Genomic DNA, 8,253 nt, shown 5'->3' with positions numbered 1-8,253 from the left:
CTGTCTCAGGTCCCAGCCAGTGATGAACTCGTTATCTTCTAGGACAGAAGTGTCTAGCCAAGCAACAGGACTCCAGGAGCTGTGAAGGGAGGCAGAGGCAGGGAACCGTCTAGGCTGAGGGTCCTTAGTGACCACTGTGTTGCTGCAGTGCCTTGTGTCATCGCCTCACCAGAGACAATAAGGATCCAAACCTCTACTCAAACCCAGTCCCGCCTGGGTTGGTAGGTGTCGAGTGATCTGTTAGTGGAAGGTAACAATGACACCAGCTGTATCAGTGACACTGGCCTGGCCAGCTGAGAACTGATCCCTCCCCTGCAGATAAGAGGGGGTGGGGAAGAAGCAGTTTTGCCTACTAATTCCATGTCTTTTGAGCCAATGTCAAGCAGAGACCTATGAAACATTCAGAAGCTTCTGGAATCCTCAGCTGCATCTGCTTCACCATGGACAACCTTCCTCATTTCAGGGCACCGGGGAGAATGGGGTATTACTTTTCTTTTTTTTTTTTTTAACAATTTATTTAATTTTATTTTAGTGTGAGGGTGTTGCCATTAGAACTGGTATTACAGACGGGTGTGAGCTGCCATGTGGTGGCTGGGAATTGAACCCGGGTCCTTTGGAAGAGCATACAGTGCTCTTAACCACTGAGCCATCTCTCCAGCTCCCGGGGTATTACTTTTTAAATTGCCTTAGGGAAGAAAAGTCTCCCCTCCTATCTGTTTTGGAGGAGAACAAAAAGCAATCAGTAGAGGGAATGTAGTGGGTAGGGGTTGCTATCATAGAGTTCATGTTCATAAGATGACGTCATTTCCTCTTTCCCCAGGGTGAACACGCCTCTCCAGGAGGCCACTTGGGAACTGTTCTTGGTGATATCTTTGTTGTCCCCATCCTTTGTGACAAAGCAAACTTATCTTTGTACCTTAATCAAAGCCTCCTGCTTCTGCTTTGAGGGGGCCACCTCTGGCTGCTTGGATGGTGGGTAGGAGCTGCTGTTGCTGGGACCACTGACTCCCTTCTAAACTTGCTCGCTGGGCTGCTCACTGGTGCCCTTTTCTCCAGACAGAAAGTCCAGGGCAGGTACAGCACGCCCAGGGCTACCCAGCCAGTAAATGGCTGCCCCAGATCTCCACCCAGGTTTCAATTTTGACATCCTGTTGGTAGTTTAAAGCTGCAGCTCTATCAGGGACAGCGGGCAGACAAGTGGAATGTGACACTGGGAGCCTAAGGAAGATGGCTCTGGCAACCAAAAGCCATAGAAGGGATGGTTGAGTGCGGCTGTTTCTCCCTCTGCAAAACTGGCATGAAGATGAGCAGAGCTAAGCAGAATCTCACCAGCTGGGCCCACAGGGTCAAAAAGAAGCGTGACAGCTAGGCAACCCTCCTCTCAGGCCAGTCAGTCCCCTTGTCCCAGTGTGACTCAGAGCTGAAAGCCTCCACATTGGACCTCCTACTGGGACAGAATTGTGGCTTTGACCAGGCTCCTTCCTACCTGTTCTTCCTGACCACAATTTCTACGGACTGCCCCTACTGGAGCCCTGGCTCCCCTCAGTGCCCAGTCCAACTGTTCTAAGCCCAGCCTACCCATGCCTCTGATGTGATTATTTTTATCTTCTCGCAATGTGTGCTGGGTAATTTTTTATCAACCTGACACAAGTTAGAGTCACCTGGAAAGAGGAACCCTCAATTGAAGTCCTACCTCCGTCAGACAAGTCTGTGAGTGGCCCAGACCACTGAGACATTCCTAGGCCGCTGGGCCTGATCTCTAGAAGAAAAGTAGCTCAGGAAGCCTGAGGAAGCCAACGAAGAAGCAGCCTTGCTGTTGAGCTCTGCACCAGTCCCTGCCGTGGCTTCCCATGGTGATAGAGTGTATGCTATAAAATGACATAAACCTGTTCGTCCCTCAAGGTGGTGGTTTTGGTCAGCGTTTTTTATCACAGCAGGAGGAAAGCAAACTGGGGCACTGGTGAACCATAGCAGGACGCGCATCTAGCCTCTTTCTGTGTTCCCAGATTCCTATAAGAAGGAGCTGGAAGGCAGAGAGAACACTGTTACAAGCAGCGGAATGGGACAGCTGTCTAAGGCCCAGGGTTCTAGTCCTTTGAAAGTGGTGGTGACCCTGGGGAATGTAAAAGGCGTAGGAGGAATGACTCCTGGCTGGTGCTACTGAGAGGCTCTCTCAGCTGTGGGAGGAGTGCTCCCTGGCAATCCCAGGTCAGTGGGGCAGGAGGCCAATTGACACCAAATCCGTGGACCTGACCCCAGCCGCGGGCTGTGTCGGGTTTCTGGAACACTAAGAGGGCGGCTCTGCAACACCGGGTGCAACCTGCACTCTCATGCACGTGTCCCACAGGCTGCTTCCGGCTAGGTGCGCCCCCTGCCGGCCGCACTGGACCACAATCCTGACTATGCGCTCCAGGTGCAAGCAGGTGGACCTACCTGCAGCAGCATCTTCAGACAGGTTGTGTTTTGTTTTTATTTTTTCAGTGGCCCAAGTAATGTCGGCTGCAGGCCGACGCCGTTCTTTGTGGAGCAAGTCTGTTGGGCAAGTTTCTGGAAACCACCTGGATGTCCCTCAGCTAGGAAAGATGACATAAATTGTCGGGAGGAGGAGAAACACCCAGGGCAGATAAAATGAAAAGGCAAAAAGGTGGGATATGTCCACAGTGTGGAAAAATGTGTTTGAAGCCCTGGGAAGTGGACTCGGGGAGGGAACAGAAATGATAAAAGATAAATTATGTTTGACTATTTCTGTGTAAACAACAGGAAAATTACATACCTAATTGTTTAGCCCAACTATTTGCTTTCTTCTTAGAGAGTAGGGGGTTGGTTGCTGTACTATTGGTGTGTATTTTTAATACCTATTTTATTAGGCTCTTATGCCTCTTTCTCCCTTCTCCATCCCAATCCCTTCCACTTGGTAGGATGGAAAGAAGGTTAGTAGGGAGAAGGGGTGTGGTTCTCTGTAGCTACTTCCTGCTGGGTAGGGTTGTTGGGTTCCTTAGGGCAAGTCCAAATTTCATTTCAGGATATCTCCAACTTCTTCTCTTCAAACTGCATCAACAGCAACTGGGAGCAGCCATTTTCTTCCCTGGAGACTCTTCTCTCTCTCCCTCTGGGTCCTGGCATTTATTCCCTCTCCAGAGTCCTCAGAATTAAACTATCTGCAGATGGCAAAGAGCCCCTCTCAGAGCCTGCATGAGGCCAACAGTTTGCTAATGTGGATAATCTGAATTAGCCCCATATCCCACACCTGGGATTAGAATAAAAACATGTTTCTCTAAAATAACTGAGTTTTTGAAAACACCAAAACTTTCCACTACACTATACAATGAGTTAGGGAGGCTTATATAACTCACATGACTAAGATCAAATTTCTAAGACTATATTTCAAATTTCCTAAAATGTGCCCCACAAACACCATCCCTGGAAATCAGCCCCCCCATGGGATCATAGCTAGAAAGAGCCTGGAAGGCAAAGCCAGGCCTCCCTACTCTGGGGAAGTCAAGAGGTCACCTGGGTCCCTGAACTCAAGAACAGCCTTGAGAGCAGCTGAGAGGACGTGCTAAGAAGGCACTGGAAGACATTTGCAGGGAGCTGCCCCCTCCATGCACTCTTAGACTTTTGTATCTCACACTGACCTAGAACTAGCTATGAAGCTGAGGAGGTCCTTGAACTTTTGATCCTCTTCTCCACCTGCCCAAGTGCTGGGTTTGCTGGCACAGTGCCACCCACCCGGTTTTAGGCAACTTGTGCTGGGGATTGAAATCAGGGCTTAAGCACATCCTTGAGGTTCACTGACCAGACAGCCTGCCCAGCTTACTTGGTAAGTTCCAGGCCGGTGGAACACCCTATCTCAAAAACAAGATGTGTGTTGGGAATGGAGGAGGTGATGGCTCAGTGGGTAAAGGCCTTTGCCCCCAGCCTCGGCAACCTGAGTTCAATACCCAGGATCCATAAGGTGAGAGGAGAGAGACAAGTCCCAAAGTTGTCCTTTGACCTCCACATGCATTTTGTAGTGTGCACGCACTACACACAAACACACACACACACACACACACACACACACACACACGTTGTAGAGGGATGGGGGAGAGAAGAGAGAGAGAGAGTGATAAGCAAAGCAAAGCTGAAGCCAACCAGACTTGCACCCAGCTGCATAGCCCACAGGTCTCCCAGTCCTCCCTCTTTCTTGACTCAGTTTCCTCATCTGTATACAGGTAAGCATTCAAGTCAGGTCACTTTTGTCCTCATTAACTGGCTGTGGTATGAGTAAGTCAGGCACATACAGGGACAGCGTGAGTTCGGTTCGTATGATTCTCCGTGGAGGGCCTGGCTCCTTGATATGCTGAATTAAAATAATCAGGCATGGGCTGGAGTGACCAATTTTCTCTGCAAAGTAAGCATCACATAGTCCTCTCATTAAAAGAAAGTTCTGTGTGCTAGATGGACACGTAACGAACATTAGGAAGAGTCCTTCCCTACATGAGAAGCCTGTGAACCACTTTTTGTTTAGACAGGAGTTTGCCCTGGGCAACCAATATGTCCTGACCCCAGCTCCCCACCATGGCTGGAATTTGAAGACCCAATTATCTTGTCAAGGATGCTGTAGAGAAGGTCAGGAAATGACACAAAGAAGCAGGAACTCAGGCCTTTCCTGGTGCCATTCCCCACAGGAAATCCTCCCAGACTCCTGAATTCAGTCATCCAACACATCCTTGCTGGATGTAGGCTTTACTGGAGATAACCGTCTTAGTCCCTCTTACTTTTGCCTCACTATGGACAACCAGAGACAGCGAACGGACCAGACTAGGGGAAGAGGCACATCATCTGCTCGTAGGTGGTCTTTTTTGCCAGCTCGTGGAACAGGGAGCCCTGGGTCCTTGATGTAGAAGCATTACTGGGCTGGCTGTCACCTTTCTACCTGACATCTGACATGGCCACCACCAGCCTGCATCCATACTACATAAACTATTCCTGGAGCCCCAACCCTGCCCATCAGAAAGCACTAGTCCACCCCACTTTCCCTCAACTGAGGCCCTTAAGCAGCACTATGAGGGGAGTTTGCAGCCCTAGGTAGTAGCCAGCAGGCTATGGTAAGGATAGCCTTATAGGGCCCTTGGGACTCACTAAAGACCAGGCATTCTGGTCCTGCCTACTGCTCTTTCCACTGCAAAAGAGTCACATGCACAATTCAGGCCCCACCAGACCCAGGCCACCTTGGCCACAAGTGACAGGCTCTGTTCTTGCCTCAGAGTGGCTAAGGATAACAGTCAGCCTAACCCTCCAGGCCAGGTTAGGAAGCCACAATCTAGGCCCTGTGGGATAGAGCTACCTGGAAAGAGATACTAGTGTCTTGAACCCACCTGTTGTTTTGTTTTTGTTTTTGTTTTTGAAATCATCTCATTTGCATTTGAGGAAACACAGGTGAATGGTGGATCCGTTACTAAACCCCAGGTCTCTAGGTCATGGCTTTGTACCTTCTCTGTGCCTCCCCCCACCGCATCCCATTTTCAGCTCTTGTTCTCAGCTGGAGTCTTTCCAGGTCCCTATATTTGCAGTCGATCTGTCCTTCAGAGAGTCCTATCTGCAGCCAGGGAACCACCTGTCCCCACCTGGGCACAGACCGCCCACATCCCGGATCTGCATGTGAGGAGCTGCTCATAGCCTCCAGGCTGGATCAGACAGAGAGAGTAGCCCCAGCGGCTTGGGCCTCAATTTCCCCACAAAGGGTCTTAGGAAATCTACTTCTTCACTTCCTTGATCCACAGGAGCTTAACACAGACCACCTGCACCCAATGTCTGCCTCTCCCTCCCAACCCCCACCCACCCACACTTCCTTTTGTGTACATAGTCAGACCTCTGCCAGCCCCCAAAGGTGACCTTGAGTTCTGAATGATGAAAGGGGAGTTTAGCTCCTCTCTGGTCCCCACTCGGTTCCTGACCTGCACCACTGAGACTAGGAGGTGCAGCCAGCGTAGAAGGAGCCTAGTTCTTGAGAGAGGGCGGAACAGAGCATTCACAAACCTGCCCTCCAGCCACCGCCAGGACCTGTGGAAACGGTAAGAAGTAAACAAACCTTTTCCAAAGCACTCAAAGTTTGAGGGTATTTGTTTAGTGTTTTATCCTCTCACGCAAATATGTATGACAGCTTCCAAGCCTCTTTTTTGTTGTTTTTAAAGATTTTATTTATTATTATGTAAACAGCACTCTGCCTGCATGTACACCTGCAGGGCCAGAAGAGGGCGTCAGAGGGCATCAGATCACATTACAGATAGTTGTGAACCACCATGTGGTTGTTGCAAATTGAACTCAGGACCTCTGGAAGAGCAGACAGTGCTCTTAACCTCTGAGCCATCTCTCCAGCCCGCTTCCAAGCCTCTTTATCCATCACCTGAAACCTGAGCTCCACCAGAGTACCTGACTCCCTAAGCCTGGCGGATCGTTGACTATGTGTTTTTACAAGCTCTAGAGTGATACTAAGCTCCTGGTTTGCGGGGGTCACACTATGAGAGCCATTGTTATAATTCCCACTATTGGAATTACAGCACTTCTCTTTTTGCGGAGGACAGGGCACTCCCTTTCTGTCCTTTGTTTATCTTATGCTGTGTCAGCACCTCCCTCCAATACCTGTTGATGCCCTTTGATCTCTGATTGTGTCACCAACAGGGAGGGAGAGCAGTCCTTGGAGAGGAAATCCTGGCTGTAAACCCAGTTATAACACTTCCCGGCTATAGCACATCCACAAGTTCCATAACCTGAACCCGTTTCCTCTTACGTAAAATGGAGAAAATCGTGTCAGTGACCTCCTCCACCTGCCCCCTCAAAAGTCAGGGACAGTCATGGAGGAGGGGGACAGAAAGATCGTGAGAGCCAGGAGTCAGGAAAGATCAGAGAGAGAAACTGTGTTTTGGACATGACTGGACCATTGTACCAAAGCAGTGTGGCTGCCTGTACAAGACCTACACGGCACCAAGCCAGCCAATCAGCTCTAGTGTGGTGGGAGGAGTTTATAAACACCACCCCTTACCCTAGCGCTCTTCACAGCTGATGGCTACTTTCCCCTAGAGTCAGCTTTCTTTGAGGGTTTCACTCCTGGACAGACTACACTCCATTGGAGTGGCCCCACACCGCTGAGAATATAAACAGCATAAATTGGACTAGGCGGGCTAAAAAAGAAGTGTGTGTGTGGGGGGGGGGGTGTTAGGAGACGTGGGAGGGGGTGATATGATCAAAGCACGTTGTTTGAAATTATCAAAGAGTAAGAACATACTTGTTTTGTTTTTGGTTTTTCGAGACAGGTTTTCTCTGTGTAGCCTTGGCTGTCCTAGACTCATTTTTTTAGACCAGGCTGGCCTCGAACTCACAGCGATCCGCCTGCCTCTGCCTCCCAAGTACTGGGGTTAAAGGCATGCGCCACCAAGCCCGGCTAATAATATATTTTAAATGCATGCCTTTGCTGGCTCTAAGAATTACGTTGCAGGGAAGAAAGAAGATTCACCAGCCAGAGGCTGGTAACCATGGCTTCCCAGATTCTTAGGACATTCACTACAGAGCCTATTCTGTTATCTGTCAAAGTCCTTATGTGCCCACAGCTGCCAGGAAATTCTCTAAGCTACAGAGAGAGAAGGTGAACACACCTCAAAATGTAGCTATGTTCAAAAGGAGATTGCATTATTGGTGGGAAGTCTGCAGGAAGAGTGCAGACAGGTCAGGGAGATGAACGTTCAAGTGTCCTGAAGGGGCATCAGAGTGAAGCATTAGCAAATGTACAGGTGACTTTCAGGCCAGGGGGCTTGACACCTATGGGAGAACCACTTCTTTCTCAGAGTCCACGTGATATAAACCTCTCTCCCGGATTTGGCCCCTGGTAGATGGACGGGATGGGGACAGGAGTAAGGGTGAGATCTGGCATTGAGGAAGATGGGTTCAACAGACATTCAGACACTGACTGCCATTCACACACACAGGACCACCAGCAGCTGAACACCTTCGGTGGTGGTTGGCAATGACCTGGGATGGCTGGGGGGGGAGGGGGGGCACTAGTCACCCGGCTTCACTTCTCACCTTGAGTCAACAGCTCCTTTAGATAACCTGCCCCGGTCCTATTTAAAAGTGAGCTCTGCCAGATGGATAGTTAGAAATTTGAAGTAAACAAGTCTCCACCAATGAAAACCTGTGTGTCATTTAGGACACACCCTAACAGCTGTCTGAGTCTGAATCTAGACTGTCATTACCTTCGAGGTATTTTACCTGTCA

Source organism: Acomys minous (genome assembly GCF_964271855.1).
Source record: "Acomys minous genome assembly, chromosome: 9".
Lineage (NCBI taxonomy): Eukaryota > Metazoa > Chordata > Mammalia > Rodentia > Muridae > Acomys > Acomys minous.
This window is presented reverse-complemented; position numbering follows the sequence as displayed.